This window comes from Leptonychotes weddellii, chromosome 2 (assembly GCF_054177405.1).
Source record: "Leptonychotes weddellii isolate Sample4059 chromosome 2, ASM5417740v2, whole genome shotgun sequence".
NCBI lineage: Eukaryota > Metazoa > Chordata > Mammalia > Carnivora > Phocidae > Leptonychotes > Leptonychotes weddellii.
Genome location: NC_138370.1, coordinates 19,676,853 through 19,700,363, shown reverse-complemented (window position 1 = coordinate 19,700,363; position 23,511 = coordinate 19,676,853). Strand labels below are relative to the sequence as shown.

The 23,511-nt window shown below is 34.1% G+C and overlaps 1 protein-coding gene and 1 pseudogene across 1 annotated transcript in view; one reads left to right on the top strand and one right to left on the bottom strand.

Moving 5' to 3' along the window:
• SGCZ (sarcoglycan zeta) overlaps positions 1 to 23,511 on the bottom strand; it is a 188,262-nt gene that overhangs the window by 153,391 nt on the left and 11,360 nt on the right. The gene's annotated exons all lie outside the window — the stretch shown is intronic.
• On the top strand, positions 6,950 to 7,941 carry LOC145720256 (large ribosomal subunit protein uL10 pseudogene; annotated as a pseudogene).

Here is a 23,511-nt window from a genome sequence, read left to right as displayed (position 1 = left end):
TTAATGAGTTTGGTCTCTAACTCAGCAAATCTATTTCAATATATCTTTCTTTGCATACTATAAAAATCCTTGTTTTACAAAATAGTCTGAAACAGCATCAACATTTAAATGGTCATAGTACTAATGGGATAATATATCTTTGATATGTTTATTTTTATATATTCATGATAGTCATGCTTTTCAATTTTCAGTATTTTGAAAAGTTTTTGCAGGCTCTACCAATATTCCCAATTACACTCAGTTGTCAGAGCCCATTAAGCTACATGGACTGAGAAGTGTACCTATCAGGCTATTTAAATTCAAACGGGTCTTCTCTTGGTTTCTGAGGTGATTTCCAAGTAGCCCTAGAGCTTTATTTTTGCAGACCTCTCATTTGTAGTGATTAGAATATGGTTTTATAGCCTGAGAATTTGGTGAGCTTTTTAAAGGGATAAAGGGATTTATTCTCTTTTTGGTGAGTAATGATGAAAAATATGGTTTCTTTTTTTGTTTGTTTTCTGCTATTTGTGAGAAGAAAATTCATATGCCCCTTAGAAATCAGAGCAACTTTTTGAAATAAGTATTGTGGATTTCTGTATATCTGTTTACTTTTGACTGATGAATGAGGTTGTCAAAATGAAGTTGCAGGATCTCTCCATGCATATATGTGTTAAAACCCTTTTCCTCTCATTATGTGAGTGTGGACTGCTTTCTTATTTCTGGAGTGTATTATTAAATTTTATTATAATCTCAAATTAAAGTAGCTCTGTATTAGTTGCTTTTTTATTGTGGAAAAATACATATAACATAAAATTTACCATTTTAAACACTTTAAATGAACATCTAAGTGCCTTTTACTATATTAACAATGCTGTGGAACCAGCACCACTATATAGTTCTAGAACTTTTTCATTAATCCTCCCCGACCAACCCCTCCGAAATGTTCCTGTATCCTTTAATCAGTCACTCCCCATTTCTTCATTCCCTAGCCCCTGGTTACCTCTAACCTGCTTTCAGTCTTTGCCTATTTGGGATATGCTACACAAATGGAATCATACAATATATGACATTTTGTAGTTTAGCTTCCTTCATTTAGCATGTTTTCAAGGTTTATCCATGTTGCGGCATGCATAGCTATTTCATTCCATTTTTTAACTGAGTAACATCCCATTGTACGGATTTACCATATTTTACCTATTCATCCTGTAATGGACATTGGGTTGTTTCCAACTTTGGTAATTGTCAGTGGTACTAGTATTATCATTCATGTACAAGTTTTTGCTTGAATACCTGTTTCCAATACTTTAGGTATATACTAGAAATGCAATTACTGGACCATATTCTAATTCTTTTTAACCTTTGAGGAACTGCCACACTGTTTTCGACAGTGATTGTACCATGTTACATTCCTATCAGCAATGTGCTGATTTCTCCACATTTCCGCCAACATTTGTCTCTTTGATTATAACCATTCTAGGGCATGTGAAATGGTATCTGACTGTGTATGTGTGTGTGAGTGTTTGTTGAGCATCTATTCATGTGCTTGTTATTAATTTGTATATATTCTTTGATATACAGAGAAATGTGCATTCAAATTAATTGCCCAAATTTTGGGGTGCTTGGGTGGTGAAGTCACTTAGGTGTCTGACTCTTGGTATTGGTTCAGGTCATGATCTCAGGTCATGAGATGAAGCCTCATGTCAGGCTCCATGCTCAGCGTAGAGTCTGCTTAGATTTTCTCTCCCTTGCCTTCTGCCCCTCCCCGCTACACACTCTCTCTCTAAAATAAATAAATAAATCTTTCAAATTCTTTGCTCAATTTTTTAATTTGGTTGTTGAATTTCTGTTGTTAAATTGTAGGGATTCTTTATATATTCTGGATAATAAAGACTAAAGCCCTATCAGATATATGATTTGGAAATATTTGTCCCATTATGCAAACTTGTTTTTTGTTTTGTTTTGTTTTTACTTTCTTGGTAGTGTCCTTAGATGCACAAACTTTTTAGTATATGTGCTGCCAAAGTGAGCATGATGCACAAACTTTTGAAATTTTGAAGTCTCATTTATCTATTTTTGTTGCTGTTCTTACTTATGCTTTTGATGTCATATCTAAGAAACCATGACCAAATCCAAGGTCATTAAGATTTACCTCTATATTTTCTTCTAAGAATTTTATAGATTTAGCTCTTATATCTAGGTTTTTGACTCTATAAATTATTTTTGTATATGGTATAGGTAAGGGTAAGGGTCCAACTTCATTTGTTCGCATGTGGATATCTAGTTATCCCAGAACCTTTTTGTCAAAAGGCTATTCTTTTCCCATTGAATGGTCTTGGCACTCAGGTCAAAAATTAATTAATCATAGATTCATGGGTTTACTTATGGACTTTCAATTCTGTTCCATTGCTCTATATGTCTATTTTTATGTCAGTATCATACTCTTGGTTATGTAGCTTGATAGTAAGTTTTGAAATCATAAATGTGAATCATCCAACTTTTTTTTTTCTTTTTCAAGATAGTTTTAACTCTTCTAAGCATTAGTTGGTTTACTAATAAATTAGATTAAAATATCTCTTGGGCACCTGGGTGGTTTAGTCGGTTGAGTGTCAGATTTTTTTTTTTTCTTAAAGATGTTATTTATCTGAGAGAGAGAGAGAGAGTGGGAAGGAGAGGGAGAGAGAATCTGAAGCAGACTCCACACTGAGCTCAGAGTCAGACATGGCGCTCGATACCATGACGAAGAGTTGGACGCCTAACCCAGGCACCCTAGGTGTCAGACTCTTGGTCTCAGCTCAGGTCATGATCTCAGGGTTGTAGAATCAAGCCCCATGTCAGGCTCTGCACTCAGTGAGGACTCTGCTTGAGATTCTCTCTCCCTCTGCCTTGCCCCTCCCCTGCTCGGTGCACACAAGCACACTCTCTCTACTTCTCTCAAAAATAAATAAATAAATCTTTAAAAATAATCTCTTAAATTGGAGGATATGAAAAAAATAAACAAACAAAAACCAGCTTTTATCCTGCTTTCAGGATAGCAGTTTTCTATATTCAACATGCCACTAATATATATTTAAACTTTGCAATATGTCCGTTTTTGTGGAGTTACATAATGACTCCTTCTGTGAAAGACTTTTCAATTCTCTCTCTATATAAGATTCAAAGAAAACTCTCCTACATGAGAAGTATTTATCAAAGATATTTGCATAAGAAAAAAATGAGGCTTTCCTCATTTTTGGGCTTTCCCCACATACCAAGAATAGGAACTTTACTGTGTAATCTAGGCCCTCATTTTCTGTGTACAGGACCCAACTGCTTTAATAACACACTTAGGCAGAAGAAAAGCTTTTCCAATACTCTGTCCATTATCTTAAGAGAGAATGTATTATTTTTCTGGGCAATTCAATAGGTAGAAGAGGATTTTTAAGCTTCAGGGCTCAAGACTTAATGATATATTTCTAAATTCCATGTTTTATTTTATGGAACATCATTAACTAATATATTAATTTTATAAAACTTTATCAAGTATAAAAAATAAATGGAAAAGATTATGTATTTTTCTTTAATATTCCTACTCAGGAAATGGAAAATGAACAAATATATATACACAAGTGCCAGGGAGTTTTGCAGAAACTTACATGGGATAGGCATGATGACACCCACCCAAGTATAAATGAAGAAAACAGCTAAGGAAGGTCTGTTGAAGGATATACCTCCTAAGCCAATTATTACTATAACAAATAATTATGAATGAGGTGAAATTTAAGAAAGGGAAGAAGAAGTAACACATGCAAACATATTGATTCAAGAGGCCATACTAAACTAGGGTTCAACAAGAAATTCAGCATATCCTGAAGACAAGAAACAAGATAGCAAGTAAGAAGACATGCTGTTGTTGATGAAAGAGAAGACTGCTTTATAGTGTGCTAGCTCCTAAATTATTTTATGTTAATGTTGTTTCTATAGCAATGTGGCATGGTAATTTAGAGTATGTCACTGAAAACTACTAGACCTTTCCTTACCTGGTCAAATTCTAACTCTATCATTTACTTGGTATGTGACTTTAGACAAGTTACTTAATAATTTTGAGCCTCACTTTGTAAATTACATGAATAGCTAAAAACACATGTAACATTATGTTATACACAGCATTTCTCAATAAATATTGTGTCATTATTAGGATATTATTATTGCTATTCCAGTATTAGTACACAAAACACACATTTATTAGGGTGTATTAATGTATAATACAACTTTGAAAGTCTTTTCATGATTCCTTAGGTTGTAGGATATAAAAGAATGGTCACCTTCATACCCCTGAAGAAAAGTAAACATAATGGTTTACCAAAGATATATTGACTTATTGAAATTTTCAGAAGTAATCTCAAAAGTGCAGACAAAAATATCCTTTTAAGCTTGAATAGAGTCTAAAGAAGGACCTTTTTTCATTTTAAGAAAATCAAAAGAATATGGAACAAACATAACTTAGCTACACATACCTAATACAAATGAAGGAAAACCCCTGTAGACAATGAATATGATATATGTAAAATGAATACATTCAAATTTTAAAGCAGATTCCACACCTGTCACACATAAGTGCCAATTTTTTTATTTTTTGTCTTTTCATCTGTGTAGAAAAATAAAATAGGATTCTATAAAACAGAGATATTTCAGTTTTCACAAAGACAAATCTTTGAAAATAATGAAATGCTTAGTGTCAGAATTAAATATCTCATGTCTACCTATGGACAACCAATGATTTCACATTAACATTTCACATTACATAGAAACTTCATCAGTAATTTGCACTTTTAACCCCAAAAGAAAAGTGTCAGTTTGGATATAAGTACACCAATTATTTCTAAGTAGTAAAGAATGGCTCAATTTTATAAATCTAATGTGTTTCAATAATTCTCCAATCTATATAAAATATTCAAACTAGGTAATGCAAATTGACTAAGGTCAATGAACTAGTGAAGTTCATAAACCTCTGAAAGTATGTTGAAGTTACAGGGGATTTATTGATCTGAGATGTAGAAATTTTTCTAAGAGAATTATAATTAAGCATTTTCCTACTTTCTATGTAACTCCACCCCTTGAGAGGATTGGAAATAGATATTGAACACTTAATTAAGCCAGATCATTAATTAAAATGCTGCCCTGCCTCATTACTGGCTCACACTGGTATCAGAACACCACAACAAACAAATCCTAGTTAGGCATCCCCCATCAATTTTATAATCACCTTGGATTTGGTTTAAGAGGTCCACATCTCAAGACCCTGCTATATCAGCTTAAAGCTTACAGTATGATGTGGAAATTTTTCCCAAGTTTAAGAACAACAGAAATCACTTAAAATATTTCATTTTAATGTATGTTCTAAATGGTCTTTCCAATATTTTACCACATTCAGTCTAATAAAAACTCACTGGTATTCAAACTAAAATCATTGGTGAAAACACCTTAAACACCTTCTCTGTCCCTCTTCCTGTGCTGTGATTCCCTCTGCTCATTGGGAAGCCTGAACCACATCTTCTACTCCTGTCACACAAGGTAAGGTCTGAGTTAAGTGTAAAGCCAAGATGTTCATATATGAGACACTACATAGTAGCTTTTCTTGAATGTCTCTTTACTCTTCTTCTGAGGCTCTAACCCTGATTAGGGTAAGGTTTGTGTAGGGTGGGTATTTGACCTCTCTGGAAAAAAACAAACAAAACAAAACAAAATATAACTTGAAGAGCAGGTTTGATGGACAACATGTCAAGTTCTAAGTAAGAGAGTTCTCTTCAAGAAAACAAAGAGGACTGAGGAAATCTCAGTTTCTTGACCCATAATAGATAAAGGAAGAAGAGCCTGGAAAGAGAGGTGTAAAAGCAAAGCTATCTAACTTGTGTGATTTGATAGTCTATCCCTGGGAATGTTCATAGTATTTTTATTCATAAACAAAGTTTGATATATTCTTCCAATGAAATACTACTCGGCAATCAAAGGGAATGAACTGCTGAATGATGAAGCAATGTGGATAAGTCTTAAAGCTATTAGGTTGAGAGATGAAAGACAAAACAATACATATTGTGATTCCATTTATATAAAGATCAAGAATAGGAAAAACTGATTCATGGCTTTATATACCTCTATAAAGGTAGAACAGCAATTGCTCTGGGTGACAGGGTGAGATTTGACTGGAAATGGGCATTGGGGAACTCTCTGGAGAAACAGAAATGTTTCTATCTTGACAGTGGTATGGGTCACAAGAGTATATATATTTGAACTACATTTCAGAGTTATGCATTTCACTATACATGTATTACATCTATATTTGTTTTTTTAGAGCGAGAGCAGAGGGAGAGGGAGGGAGAGGATATTAAGCAGGCCCCACACCGGGCACAGAGCCTGACAGGAGCTCCATCTCAGGACCCTGAGATCATGACCTGAACTGAAATCAAGAATTGGACTCAATCGACTGAGCCACCCATGCACCCCACATGTATTATATTTTAATTAAAATATTGTTCTACAGCCAAATACAAGAAAGAAGGAAGGCAGGGAGGGAATGAGGAAGGAATGGTACAAGCTTGGGTTATTAGGTTAATATAGTACAATCCATATTCCCAGGTCTGCTACTTACTGTATGACCTTGGCCATATTACTAAAACTATCTAATTTTTTAAGTTTGTTACCTAAATAAAGGAGTTTTTCATGGTACTGTAAGATTGTTATGAAGATTAAATAACATGACAAATGTATGCAAAGTCTTTAGCACTGGGCTGCCTCACAGTTAATAATTGCTGGATGGCAGTGATAATGGTGATGGATAATCAGTACAGTGTAGGAATTATCTGGGGAATATGGCTGAACTGCAACACCTAAAGAGAAAAACTTGAGAAATTACAAACATCTTCTCAAGGTAGAGGTGAGACAGTGCGTACTACTAAGAAAATTCTACCTTCTCTCACCAGGAGTCCTTGTAAGAGTGACATCGTCTTTAAACCCTGCTTGGCAATCCCTGACACGCCACCATGATGCCCAGGGAAGACAGGGTGACCTAGAAGTCCAACTACTTCCTTAAGATCATCCAACTTCTGGATGATTATCCAAAACGCTTCATTGTGGGAACAGACAATGTGGGTTCCAAGCAGGTGCAGCAGGGCCACAGGTTCCTCTGCAGGAAGGCTGTGGTGGGCAAGAACTCCGTGAAGCACAAGGCCATCCAAGGGCACTGGAGAATGCCCTAGCCCTGAAGAAATGGTTGCCTCATCTTCAGGGGAATGTGGGTTTTGTGTTCACCCAGGAGGACCTCACTGAGATCAGGGACATGCTGCTGGCCACTAGGTATCAGCTGCCACCCATTCTGGTGCCACGGCCCCACGTGAAGTCCCTGTGCCTGCTCAGAGCACTATTTGGGGCCTTAGAAGACCCCCTTCTTTCAGGCTGCAGGCATCACAACGAAAATCTGCAGGGGCACCACTGAAATCCTGAATGACGTGCAGCTGATAAAGACAGGAGACAAAGTGGGACCAGCGAAGCCACGCTGCTGAGTGTGCTGATTATTCCCCCGCTTCTCCATCCAGCAGGTGTTTGACAATAGCAGCATCTACAACCCCAAACTGCTCTATATCACAGAGGAAACTGCATTCTAGCTTCCTGGACGGTGTTCCCAGTGTTAGTGTTATGTCTGCAGACTGGTTACCCGACTGCTACACCAGTAACCCCTTCTATCAGCAGTGTCAAGTGGGTCTGGCTTTGTCACTGGAGACTGATGACGCCTTCCCACTTGCTGAGGAGGTTGAGGCCTTCTTGGCTGATCCATATGCATCTGTGGTCACTGCTCCTGTGGCTGTCACCACTGTCACTCCTGCTGCTGCCCCAGCCAAGTGCGAAGCAAAGGAAGAGTCAGAGGAGTTGGATGAGGACATGGGATTTGGTCTCTTTGACGAATCACCAAAGAGCAACTCGCAAAGCTAACTTCAGTTGTAAAACAAGGAAATAATGGCTTACTTCTCAAAAAAAAAAAAAAAAAATTTTTTTTTCTAAGAAGGAAGGACTCCACTAAAAGAATGTCCAGTATGTATTAGTCACTGAAATATTTACTTCTCCAGTACTGTTGCAGAGACAAATTGCCTCAAAAGGAAAAGAGTAAGTTAGAAAAAAGCGAGAGATCCTTTGTGGCTACTAGAATTCTAACTACAGAGTAGAGTGAGAAGTGGGGTGCTGGACCCCAAAGAAGCATGATCTGCCACAAATGGCAATAGTTTCATCACATAAATCTTTTTAAGATTTTATTTATTTGAGAGAGAGAGAGAGAAAATGAGTGGGGGGGGGGGCAAGGAGCAGAGGGAGAGGGACAAGCAGACTCTGTGCTGAGCTCAGAGCCTGATGTGGGGCTCGATCCCATGACCCTGAGATCATGACCCGAGCTGAAATCAAGTCAGACACTTAACTGACAGCCACCCAGGCGCCCCTCACCACATACATCCTAAGGGTAGCCAGAACAACGTGGACCTGAAAGACAAAATTCAGGAGTGGAGGTACGTGAAGAAGTGGCCAGTGCCAGACCAGGAAAGATAACAGCCAGCAGGTTCTCTGCCCCACTGTCGATGAGTGAATGAGTGAATCAATTTAGGATATTCAAGGAAATCATTATCATCATCACCACTGATGAGAGGACAAAAGGCACCTGAAGGCAAAACAAGAGCTGATACCCCACGAACGCCCTCCCCTTAAGCGGGAGTATGTCTGACATTCCTCCAGTACTGTGACCGCCTAAGAACAAAGGCAGGGAGAAACAAATGGTCAACTGAAAAAGATTACAGTCATGCAGGATAAGAAACTCCACTACAGTTTGTAACTGTCTTAATGATTTACAAGAAAAACACAGTATTAATAATAGCCAGACTTCCAGGAATCTATAGAGTCAATTTCCTGGAGCCTCAATGTTACTTTCACCTCCACAGGATAGAAAACCCTATATAATCAGTCACTCTTTATAATCACAGTGCAGCTCTCTCTGCCTGCGGGTCCTGTTCCTGTGCTATAATAAAAGCACCACTTTACACTCTATAACATCTCAAGAATTCTTTTTTGACCATGGCACTCCACAATCCAGCATCATCATCATCATCCATGTATTGATCATTTACTATATGCTCAGACATTGTATATCGCTTATCTAGTTTTACCCCTTTCAAACTACCTTGTTGAGATCTAGGTATAAAATCCTTCAGTGTACATATTTAAACTGAAACAGTCTACACATGGCTTTCTTTAGAGCTTCTTCCCCTCTGCACGGAGCTGACTCCTGCTTTCTAAGAGAAGAAAGGACAGAATTGCGGAAATTTTTATTACAGTTTCTACCTGAATAAGGATTCAAATCTCACAAGGACAACTTTTGAAAAGTGTAATAACTCCTTTTCTTGAGTTAACTGTATGTTTACGCTCAGATTCATCTTTGTCCTATTTTTATTTTGATATCTTATAGAACATACTACAACAAATTTCATAGAGGCCTTTTACCAAAAGAATAAAATTTAGACTTTTTAAATGGGTTCAGTATGGAATCTAGAGGGAAAAAGATTATTTCTTAGTGTTTCAACTTTAGTTCCTCTAAAATGAGAATAATTTTATTTGACATAAGTTATTTTTTCGGATGCCTCTATCCCTTCATTGTAATACTCTAACCCCAAATCCATTTGACTGAATGTTAGAAAAGTAAATGTACTTTGAGTTGAATAATTTAAAAGTTGTTGGAAAACTTTTGAAACTGATTTTAGTAATTATTTAATTATCATGTTATCCTTCACACATAATTTTTAAGTTATAACTTCATTTTGTTGTTCATCTCCTCCTTTAAAAACAGATTTTTAAACTCAAAGCACTAACCAAGTATTTTCAGATGAAAATTATAATTATGTAGCTGTTTGAATGTTTTCAAAATCCTCTTTCCAAAGGCTGCCTTTCAGTTAGAGCTCATTGATATTTTGCCCCAATTGTTTAGAAATATATGTCAACTTCTTCATAAGTGCTAATTAAAAGAAGTCACTGATTTACAAAGGGTGATTTTTCAAACACATGTATACACACACACATACACACACACACAGCATCAAGAGAGTATAGAAAGTGAAGTTACAGCTCTAAAATATCTTCTCTTTCTCTAAGATTAAAACTTAAAGGCATACACATCACCGTAATTGGACCAAAATGTGAGAAGGAATCTATTACACTATCTTAATAACTACTTTTTAACTTTGTAAGTTAAATCCAGCTCTTAAAACTTAGAAAGCATTTTATATAATTTCTCCAAAATGAAAAAAAATAACTTACCTTCTAACATGAAATTTAAAAACTTCTGTGAAAACATGAGTTAGATATTGGGATTTTTTTTCCTGAATTGATTGAATATATGATTTTACAGATCCAGATTATCCTTATAATAGGTAGTTATCATTTCTACTTATCAAACCAGGTATATTTTACCTGCCTGGTCCTTTTTTTTTTCAGAGAAGCCTCTACTATATACTTTGAAAATTTTTATATTTTGTTTATTTGTTTCACACTTTAATTTTCCTACTTCTTTAACCACTGTTCCATAAGGACGTCTTTCTCCTCCGACAAAAACATCATTCTGAAAGTTCTGACCTATATCAGGTATTTCTGTCTCTCTCCAACTTCATTCAATTGCCACTCACTTAATGAGCTTGACCATTTCACCATGTGCTGGCTTCCTCATCTGTCCTTCCAGTTTTATGTTTGACTGAGCTTCTATTTGCCAAAAGCCTGCTGAATATTTCTATCAAAATGTCTCTCTGGAAACTCAAGCTTCACCTGTTCCAAACTAATGCTATTTTTGTAACGAATACTTTCCCCTAATATCCCCCTGCATCAAATTCATTCTGTATATAACTACCCAAATCCTATTCTCAACTAAACCCTAAGTCACTTAAGTGCTCAAAAAGCATTTAATGGCTCTCTATTTTTCAGTCAGTAAAATCTCAATCTGTGATTCAAGTTCAGAGAGACAATTAACATGACCCCCCAATTTTTCCAGTTTCAGCCATGTTTATATTTCTTTCCCTGACCACGTGCTCAAGCTACCCTCTTAGACAGAGGGTAGCTTGTCTACCTTTTTTTTCTATCATCTTTGAACACCCTCATCAAAGGTCATTAACCGCCTGAGATATCTGATGGGCACTTTTGTCTGAGATAATTTGGGAAATAAAAAGATCTTAAAAACAAAGTAAAACAAACCTATTTAAAATCTCTAAACATATTTTGGAACCAGTTTCTACAAGGAATAATTTACTGCAATGTATTCTCAAATTATCTGAAAAGCAAAATCATAAGAAGAAACATTACATAATGGAAACTAATCCTAGCTAGAACATATGAGACAAATACATTAATACAAAAGATAGAGTTACTTTAAAAATAAAATATAACTTTTCATTTATCCTATAAAAATATTAAGATTAGAAATTCTGAATGTAAAGGACTTGGATTTATTTACAAACCAATATTGCCTCCCCCCCTCCCCACACACACTAGCTGGATGTTCATAGGTTATAAGTCCTCTTATTTAAACCCTTGTACAGAAAACCAAACATTGCTTCAATGAACAATGAGTCATTTGATTCACAGAAGTGACAACCTAAAATTATGTACTCCAAATGTATATTTTTGTTACAACTGAATGATTCTAAAAGACTTCCAGTGAAACATAACACATCAACAGTGACATACTGAAACATCAGAGTCTTCTGGATTGTCAGTGGAAATAATGGATAACCAATTACACTAAGTAGCAAAATATCAATCAGTATATTTTGCATTCTAAAAATAAAAAAATCAGAATTGCTTTATGTTCATTTCATTATTGACTCAATCTTTTTTTTTTTTTGGAATTACAATATTGCCAGAGACTTTTATTTTTTATTACTAGAAAAATAAATGGTGTTGCAGTGTATCTACATAGGTGAGAGGGAAATTATTCCCTTAGTTAACCAAGCCATTATGGATTTTTTTCTAAAATAAATAAAGACATTTATAAGACATCAAAAACCTAATTTCTATCCAAACTATCATTTATTCTTTTCCTAATTTATTCTTACTATTTCTCTGAAACACTATAATGAAAATCATGATGCATATAGTCTGCTATAGTTTTTTGTTTGTTTGTTTTGTTTGCTATATTTTTAATTTGGCTTCATGTTTGTGAAAAAAAGATTAATAAAATCATAAAGCCACCTATAAATGATATCACAATATCATTTTCCTAAATGAAAATATGAGGGTATTTTTATATCAGAAAAAAATCTAAAATGCTTATATCTCATAAGTATATGGCTCTACATCCTTTTGCTGTAGTAAAGCAGTATCCTTTTTTGGGATTTATTTTACTTCCTAAAAATGTGGCCAAAATGAAAATTGTAAATTCTATTTGTGTGAAAATTGTCATTGAAATTTTGATAGGAATTACGTTGAATCTGTATATTGCTTTGGGTAATATGGAATTTTAACAATATTAATTCTTCCAATCTATGAACATGAAATATTTTTCTATTTATTTGTGTCTTCTTCAGTTTTTTTCATCAATGTCTTATATTTTTCAGTGTACAGGTCTGTCATCTCCTTGGTTAAATTTACTCCTAGGTATTTTATTCTTTTGGATTTAATTGCAAAGGGGATTTTTTTAATTTCTCTGAAAATTCTTTGTTGCTATATAAAAATGCAACAGATTTTTGCGTATTGATTTTGTACCCTACAACTTTACTGAATTCATTTATTAGTTCTAGCAATTTTTTGGTGGAGTCTAAGATTTTCTATATAGAAAAACATGTCATCTGCAAGTAGTGACAGTTTTACTTCTTACCATTGTGAATGTCTTTTATTTCTTTTCCCTGCCTAACTGCTCTGGCTGGGACTTTCAATACTATGGTGAATAAAAGTGGTGAGAATGGGTATCCCTGTCTTGTTCCCAAAAAGGAAAAGCCTTCAGGTTTTTGCTATTGAGTATGATGTTAGCTGTGGACTTGTCATATATGGTCTTTATTATGTTGAAGTATGGTCCCTCTAAACCCACTTTGTTGAGAGTTTTTATTATAAATGGATGTTAAATTTTGTCAAATGCCTTTTTCTGCATCTATTGAGATGATTATGTTTTTTAATTTTTATTTTGCTAGTGTGTGTATGTTGAACCATCTCTGCATTCCTTAAATAAATCCTGCTTGATCATGGTGTATGGTGTTTTTAATGTATTGTTAAATTTGGTTTGCTGATATTTTGTTGAGAGTTTTGCATCTAGTCCATCAGTGATATTGGCCTGCAGTTTTGTGTATGTGTGTTGTCCTTGTCTAGTTTCAGTATCAGGGTAATGTTGGCCCATTAAAATGACTTTGGAAGTGTTCCCTCCTCTTCAAATTTGGAAGAGTTTGAGGATGACAGGTATTCAATCTTCTTTGAATGTGTGGTAGAATTCACCATTGAAGCCAATTGATCCTGTACTTTTGTTTGTTAGGAGTTTTTGATTACTGACTTAATCTTCTTACTAGTAATTAGTCTATTCAGATTTTTTATTTCTCATGATTCATTCAGTCTTGGAAGATCATATATTTCTAGGAATTTATCCACTTCTAGGTTGTCCAATTTTTTGGCATATATTTGTTTATAGTAGTCCATTATGACCTTTTGTATTTTTTGTTATCAGTTGTAACTTCTCTTTAATTTCTAATTTTATTTATATGAGCTTCTTCTCTTTTATTCTTAGTGAGGTTAGTTATAAGTTTGTTATTTTCATTAATCTTTTCAAAGAAGCAACTCCTAGTTTCATTGATCTCTTCTACTGTCTTTTTAGTCTATATTTCATTTATTTTCACCTTGATTTTTATCATTTCCTTCCTACTACTAATAATTTCACTTATATCTGGAATCTACAAAAAATAAAACAAATGAATAAACAAAACAAAACAAAACAAAAACTCATAGATACAGAGAACAGAATTGTGGTTTCCAGAGGGCAGGAGGTTTGGGGGGTTGGGCAAAATGGGGGAAGGAGATCAGGAGGGACAAACTTCCAGTTATAAAATAAATAAATTCTGGGGGTATGTATTACTGGGACTCTTGTTAATAATATTGTATTGCAAATTTGAAAGTGTTAACAAAGTAAATCTTAGAAGTCCTCATCAAATGAACAAAAATTGTGACTTTGTATGGTGAACAGATGGTAAATAGACTTAATGTAGATATCATTTCACAATGTATACAAATGTCAAATTATTATGTTGTAAACCTGAAACTAATATAATGTATCTCAATTATACTTCAGTAAGAAAGGAAATTATAGCCATTCAATTATAAGTCTGGAAATAGCACACCTATTTTCACATTAATTATAAATACAATTTGGTTATATTATAGCAGTAAGACATGGCTTGATATAGAAAATTAAAGAGAACCAAGTTTAGAGATTTTTAGCCTCAGTGAAATTATCAATTAATAACAATTAGGAAATATAGACTCTGATAATTACATCAAAATCTATAATATTCATTAAATCAACTTTGAGACAAGCAGAACATACAAAGCATTAAAGCAATCTATCTTAGCTCAGGGTGCTTTATTATGTAAAGATCCTAGATCAAATAGATTGACACATATGTTTGCTGGTGTTTATTTTAATACAATATAATGCTAACCTATAAATCTTCATAGGATAATCAATGTCAACAACTAATCTACTAATATTACTATCCTAAGAAAAACATAACTGCATAAATTCAAAGAGATGGGTAATGACTGGCATGATCGATGCCTTGTAAATCAGAGTAATGCCACATAAATTACATTTGTTGATATGATCATAATATCCAACATTCCTAATATTTATATTGCTTATTTAAAAATTGAAGGAAAGATTCAGTGTCCCCAAACCAAGACTTCTAAAACAATTTGATAAGCAGCGTTTCCATATCTTCAATGTCATAAACATAAAATAGCAAAAATCTAGGAATCTTATCTGATTTTAAGTGAAAATATTTATCTTAAGTTTAATTTAAAATGTTACTTTTAAAACAAATGTATAAGTATATAATTCAATCTTTCATGAAAAATCATACTGGTAAAGTACAAAAAAACTACAAAAAGTGCTATAAAATTATTAAGACCAGAAATAATGATAGCCTCTGTAGTAGCTTATAGAGTGACCACAAATTCTTCCCATTGGTGTATGTCCTTTGTAAACAGACTTTATTGTTTACCACTAGGAGAGAGAGTCAATTTCTCCAATGAATTTGGGCTCAATCTTGTGACTTTTATTGGCTAATGGGTCATGGACAAAGTGACTATAAGCAGAGCCTTGAGATGCACTTGTACATGGGGCTGCCTTCTTTTGCTGCTGGGAGCCATTGTGTTTTCATGTGATCAAGCAACGACTAACCTAAATGATGAAAGACCATATGTAATGTCATCTCAGCCATCATGGCCAACTGACAAATAATTGTGAGGACATTCTAGATTTTCCATCCCCAGTCCAGTTAGTACAAACTAGAAAAACTGCCTGAATATGCAAAAATTTGAGAGGAATAATAAATGGTTATGGTTTTAAGGTGTTAAGTTTTGTGTTAAAGCCTTTTTTTTTTTTTAGCAACTATCTGAATCAGTCTTCGAATATTGCTTTTAAGCAATTAAACTATTTTTCATAACTATTATAACAAAAATAGTCTAATAAACAACATGATTACAGCAAACAATAAGTTAAATGTGACATTATAGTATGACATAAAATTCTTAATTAACCAAAATTAATAGTTTATATACTTCCCTATTTTTTTTAAAGATTTTATTTATTTATTTGACAGAGACACAGTGAGAGAGGGAACACAAGCAGGGGGAGTGGGAGAGGGAGAAGCAGGCTTCCCGCTGAGCAGGGAGACCGATGCAGGGCTCGATCCCAGGACCCTGGGATCATGACCTGAGCTGAAGGCAGTCGCTTAACCAACTGAGCCACCCAGGCGCCCATATATACTTCCCTATTAAAACCATATGCCTGTCCACTAATTTTATGAATTTTGAAGTAACATACAAGGTTAGATATTTGAATGACTACTCAGCTAATTAAACATTATTCCAAATGTAGGGGTGTAAAGCACTTGGAAATACTAGAATTACTTTCCCTGCAAAGCCTTTTGCTATATTGGATGATTTCCCAAGTTCTCTCTGATAAACTCTGTTATCTGGTATGGTCAAGAGTATTTTGACTCTATTTCCCTCCTTTAGATTTTCATGATCAGAAGAAGAAGTCAAGATGGTGAAACTGTATTAAGCTGAGTGAACTGCAACATGAAATGCTGATTGCAAATCATAGATGAGGAGGGCAAGAGTGACATGGTGGTACCTCAGCACTGATTTTAAAAAGATCAAAAAGCAATAAATGCAGGTATTTGTATAAATTATGTTAAATTTCTCCTTTTGTACTTGAGGATAAAGTAAGAATAATAGAAATATAATTCACTTCACAAATACCTCCTGGCAAGAAATGCAATGGCAGACAATTACTAATTACACCTAAAATTTATTGAAGACCATTATTTGCAATAATTTATATTTCAAGAAATAAGAGAGAGAGAATAAAAGGAACTTAACTTAAATATTTTATCAAGGAAAAATACTGCTACAATAACTTTTACTTAACTAATAACTACTGCATAGGTAGGCAATGGGCAGTGACTACAGGGCATACAAGAGCTATGACATTTAATTAACCATTCCTCTTATTGTTTCCTTCCTTATTTCCCAGACATTTAAATTTCTAAATTAATACTTTCGTGACCTGGTTAAAGACTAGAACCATGTAATTCAGCCTTAGAGTGGTGTCAGGGTCAAAGAAACAGTTCACAGCACAAAGTAAATTTTAATAGTTCAAAACCTTACTTTGCATATCTCAAAATCTATGAAAAGAATCTGAATACATAATTATTTTTCTGCCCCATCCATGTTTATAGAATCTGACAAATGCCTCCAGTACTTTTCAGCTTTTCTCTCCCTCTCCATTCTTTTTCTCCTTTCCTGAATTATGTAGATTGACCTACCCCTTTTTTTTTTTTTTAAAGCAAGAAAGACTCCTTTCTCTAGGTTTTTAACTAAAGAAAAAAGAGAGAAAATGACAATATCCTCTGGGATCCTGAGGGATAGTGTGAAAACTAGGGCCTTGAAACGAGTTCAAATTTTTGGCCTGTGACATATGCTTGTTATAATAATTTTAAAAAACTGAAGTGTCTAAATTAAATTTGTATTCTGTTCTGTTTCATTTCATTATCAAATATAAATTCTACTAACAAATTGGTGGGCATTTTTCTATCATATTTTCCTTTTTTTTTTATAAAAAATACACAAACACATATTCGCATAGAAGAATTTTCCAGTTGTTGTTCTTGAAAGGGAGGGAAAGAAAAATAAGACAGAAATGCAAGAATGACTCAGCAGTATGATAAAATGCTTTTATATTATAGATGTCTAATACCTATGTATAAACAATTTCTAAAATAAAATTTTAGACTTCCTGTAAAATATAAGCATTTTATCACATTGCATATCAAAATGTAAATACTCTATCTCCTTAAAACTTTCGTGAGGTCTTTACAGAATTAAAAAAAAAATCATGTGTGAATATATCTGTTCATTTTAGAGGATTAAGAAAATAGGGAAATCCAGGAAATGACAGAAATCCATATTTGGGTAAATGTCATAGCAGAAGTAAAAACTTTCATATGATACAGGGGGAAAAACAAACCAAAACATTCAATAGTGACAGAAAATTGGAGCCAGAGGACCTAAGTTCCCTGGAAATCCATACAAATCTTGTAAGTGGACTTGAAGCTATATATAAAAAATCTTAAAGATTCAACCAAAAAAACTGTTGGAACCAACCCCATTTGTAAAGTTGCAGGATATAACTTTAAGTTTCTAAAAAGCAGGATGACCAAGAGCAACATATAGATTCATTGTAATAATAATGTTACACTTAGCATTAATAAAATTAATGAAACCAAAATTACATCGAATTAACTTATTCTTTCTTTTCTTAGTCTCTGGGAATTTTAGGATCTTGATATGTCTTAGTAAGTTTGTGATAAAGATTACTTATTTTGTCAATGTGCTATTTAAAGCAGGTTCTGTTTTATAGGAGGCTGCTTTTACTTCAAAAGAGATTTCAATTGTTATGGAGATAGAAAATTAACAAGTAGAGATTATACCTTAAATCTTTCAATTATTTTATTAATGCAAATCAAAGGAAAATCAGAGAAGGGGGAAGTATCTGAAAAAGCAAAAATCGTGACTATAATAAAGTATGAGCTTTTATGATTATGAAGCATACTATGGTAAAATATGGACAGAAAGGTAGTTACAGTATTTGTAATTGGATTTTATTGTGATAGCTCTCCTGAGTGTACCATGAATGAAGTGTAGGATGACACTAAAAATATTGGTCAAAACCAGTGTTTTTCCAGGTATAATGCAGGAATACCAGAGATCCAACAGATTCTTCTCATGGATGGGCCAGATCTCCATTTCCATTTGCATTATATTGCTTTTATTTTTTTCAAGATTTCATTTGAAAGAACAATCTCATATCTAGAAATCATTTATAAACCATCGATTGAGTAAATATGAATATTTTAATTTGTAATAATTAAGAGTAATGGATTTTAGTATTAAGATACTGAGTATTTCTGTTTAAAAAATATATCTTTATCGGGCACCTGGGTGGCTCAGTTGGTTAAGCGACTGCCTTCGGCTCAGGTCATGATCCTGAAGTCCCAGGATCGAGTCCCGCATCGGGCTCCCTGCTCGGCAGGGAGTCTGCTTCTCCCTCTGACCCTCCTCCCTCTCATGCTCTCTGTCTCTCATTCTCTCTCTCGCAAATAAATAAATAAAATCTTGAAAAAAAAAAAGAAAAAAAAATATATCTTTATCTATGGCTCAGTGTAATACCTTTTAATAAAATTTCTAACATTCTATGTCTCAGAAATATTAAAAAGAATGATTGTCTACCACATTAAAATACAGCAACCCCAAATAATGGGTAAGAATGAAGAGCTTTTCCAGTTAATGAAAAATCTGTTTATTATTTTTAAAGAAATGCATTTCATTAACTTGAAATATAGTATACTAAGCAAGATAATAGCACAGTTTAGAGTATCAGCGCCTTAGGGATAAATTCCAAATTCCTTAGCATTCAAACCCTGCATGTGTAAAGCCATAAGCTGCATTCCAAATCAATGTTCCCTTGCTCCTTTTTATCTTTGTTCTTCAAATGTTTTTTTGCTCATTCAGCTCCCTAAAATATTTTTAAAACTATATCCCCTCAAATATTTTTAAGCTGACATTTGAAATATTTTTGGCATCTAAAGTTTAATGTTTACAAGGGATAAACTATGTGACACTATTGCATATGTATTTTAAATGTATTTTGTGGAATGTTCCAATTTTGGGGAGTTCTACATTGAGCTTATCCAAATGATAGAACACATCTGCCATCCAACCTAAATCATCAGTAAAACCAGTCTTACTTTCTATCAAAAAAATTTGAATGTTTCATTTCAAATAAATATATTAATATTATCCCACGATATGGGCGCCTGGGTGGCTCAGTTGGTTAAGCGACTGCCTTTGGCTCAGGTCATGATCCCAGGGTCCTGGGATCGAGTCCCGCATCGGGCTCCCTGCTCAGCAGGGAGTCTGCTTCTCCCTATGACCCTCCCCCCTCTCATGCTCTCTCTCTATCTCATTCTCTCTCAAATAAATAAATAAAATCTTTAAAAAAATATTATCCCACGATAATTAACTTATTTTTTATTTATAAGTCTAAAAGAGAGATTTCTTGCCATGAGCTTATGGTCTGGAGGAATGCATAGGCTGCCCTTTCAACAGTCTTACCCAGCCACTGATACTTTCCGATCTCTATTGCTTTTACATTTATTTATTGACTTATCAATCTATCAACTTTTTACTTTTACTTCCTGGGCAGTGTATCCTCAAACTTTTTTTTGTTGCTTAACCAACCACTTCTCCCTCACTCTGAACTTCTTATATTCACAACAATATTTTTAAAAATGTAAAAAAAAAAAAAAAAGACCAATGATAATCTTTTACTTCTGTAAAACAAGGAAGAGTAGTAGTGGTAGAGAAGCAGGAAAAAGAGCAGTAGCAGCTACAGGGCCCTTCTCAGGGAGATCAAATTTAGGAAAGAGTGCATTTGAAACTCGAAAGTCTAGAAAGGATAACTCCATGCCTTGTTACCCCCTGGAAAGCCTTGAGACACACTTAGGGTGTGCCTGCCTGGATTTGATATGATTCCTCATATCAAATCAAACTGTTCTATTTACTGTTTCCTAAACAATGTTTTTTTATAAATTATTTTCTTGCTCATAAAAATTCTGTAATTTCAAATTCAAACCCCAATCATTGTTTAAAGCCCAGCTGAAATTCTCTCCTATGGAGGTGTACCAGCTTGATCCATAGATACTAATCTAGTGTGGAAGACCCATTTCAAAGCGAAAATACCGTCACTAAGATTATTCCCAAACTCAGTTCCCAGGGCGGACATCTAGGACAAAGAACTAGAGGGAAAAAAAAAAAAACAACAAACCATTAACGTGTAAACTAATACAAACAATTTCATCGACCAACATCATAGTCATAAGAAACATGAGGCAGATCATTTTGTGGTTCAAGTACAGACAGGATCATAATAAACACATAAAGCTCTGAAAATTCAAAATGAGATCTGCTCTCTTCAATTCTTTTTAGACAATGCAAGCGAGAACTACTTTGCTTCTTTATGAGTATGATGTTAATATGGCTACTATTTCTTATGCTATATATGGCAATTCCAGGATCTAATTCACCACGTTTATATTGGTTAAAAACTTGTGAAACAAACGCAGAATATTAGGGCCAGTAGGGTTGTGTATTCCAATTGTATAACATGACAGAGAAACATCTTTTTGAGTGATTTTAATTTATATTTTTTGAATATACTAACCATTCATTCTCTCAGTAAAATAAACACTCACTAAGATGTATGTATTTTTCAGTACACACACATACTAATAAGTTTAAAAATTTCGATCTAGCAGGCACAGTTGTAGGAAGTGCTCAAAACATAGGATTGTTGCCTTCATGGTATTTAGACCTTTTGTATTTTTTCCTTTGAAATTGAAATAAAGTGTTATACATTCCCCACTGTAGAATCCATTACATCTGTGACACTTGAAAGAAAAGAGAAAATACCTTGCCAAATTGAACATAATATTTGAAGAGCTAATAGCTAGGGCAGTGTTTTTCAAATCACACACATTAAAAGGCCATTAAATCAATTTGGTGGGTTGCAACAAATATATATCTATGAAATGTTAATTATTTAATTCAATCAAAATTAAAATAGGATGGCTTTGCTATAATATATTAAATTAGAAAAAAATCAGAGTGTATATTAGGCTACAATGTAAAATTTGTTTCTCACTATGGTTCATATTCAAAAAAGTTTGAAAAACTCTGAACTAATGTGTGTGTTGCTAATATTTTCTTTGCGGTCTGCTCCCAGAACTCTGGACATTTTCAGTAAATCCCTTTCCTCATCATGACTAAGATGATCCTATATACCAACAGTGTGCCCACACGCTCATGTAGATATGTAAGTTTGGGGATAGTGAAGAAATCTAGTTGGAGTACAATTTCTTTTAGTTCCATTATAAGAAATGACACTGATACTTCATTAAAATCCCACTCGATAGAAAGTGGCATTCAGTATAACAACGGTCTATTTTTTATCTCATGCAAGAAAAATTCTTAAAGGGCCTAAGTACCTATTTTAAAACAAACTATTGCAAGGATTTTAGAAAACATACTTTATAGAAAGTATGCAATATTTCACAAATTGAATAATAATAAAATTCTGGAGAAATCCCCTTTACCTTCTTCCTGACAAGACTTGGCTTATTCCACTCATAGATGTAGAGATTTCCCAGTAGTTAAGGGCATGGGTTATAAGAGTCTGACAAACCTGTATTTGATCCTTGTTGCACAACTTTTTGTGATTCTCAGGTAAGTTATATAACTTCTTTGAGCCACGTGCTTTTTTCTCATCTGTAAAGTGAATGTAATAATGTCTACTTCATGCGGGTTGCTGTGAGAATTAGGTAAGCATGCATACCAGGTCCTTCACATAGCAGTTAGCATATGGAAAGTACTTAATAATTGGTAGCAGGAGCTATTGGAGATGAATGAGCAGGTATTTGATGCTTAATTATTTGTGCTCCTTTAGGCAGGTAATTCCTAACACTGAATTATATTGTTTTATCAGATTATTGTCAGGCATTAAAAGACGTAATATTTACTAGCATCTCAATTTTACTACGTTTACTATATCTCTATTCCAGGTTCTCTGCAACAGATTGCCCGCCCCCCCCAAAAAAAATTCTGATTCTGTATGTAACAGCAACCTGAGCTAATGGGTGCTTCTCTTTTGTTCTGGGTTTGCTATGTCATTATCTCACATATTTTCTTGAAAAGTAGTAAGTGAAGGGCTGTGTGTGTGTGTGTCTTGGTAGAGAAGAGAACCATGTAACTAGTTTACATGTCTGTTTATAAAGGTAGCTGATTAAGTATGAGGTGACAAGAAAATCTTGATTTCTCTGCAAGGCTTCAGTGGAGTCTGGGAGACCACACTAGTGAGAGGACAATCACAGAACATCCCTAGAAAAAAATACACAGTATTTTTTGGAGTCTCCCTGTAGTTTTTTTGTTTGTTTGTTTGTTTTTGTTGTTTCTAAGTCCAAGGAATATTTTCTTTGACAAGTAATTTCACCTATGCTTACATATTCAGCAACTTCAAACTGTCTCCCAGTTTAATGATAATTTCCTACCATGGTATTATTATTTTTTCTCTTGTTCCTAAACAAGGTCTACTACCCAATGTGCTCAAACTGCCCCCATACCTTCTTCCATGGGTCCAGCCCAGCACTCCAGATACATAATTAGAAATTTGGGTTTCCTGGAGAATATGTAAAAAAGTATTAATTTGGAGAGTTTGATGAATTGTTAAAAGCAGTGATTCAAGACAGGAAGACTGAGATTCTAGTCACAGTATTGAGATTTATGTTGTGTGATTTAAGGCAGCTGGATTGCCATATGTAAATGAAGACAATATCTCCTCATGGATAGCAGTATGGATTAAGTAAGGTAGTATGTATAAAAATGGTTTGTAAAGTGCAAAGTTTAATGTTCAGGATTGTTTAATAAAAAATTGCTACCTCATGAACAACAAAAAAGATTGTCTCAGTAATAAAAAGATGCTCTGATGTTTGAATATCTTTTCATGAAATTCAATCAATACATTAAAAATAAAAGTCATATTAATAGATACATTAAAATGTGATAAAAACTATTTTGTTTCTGGGGCACCTGGGTGGTGCAGTCAGTTAAGTGTCCATCTCTTGTTTTCGGTTCAGGTCATGATATCAGGGTCCTGAGATTGAGCCC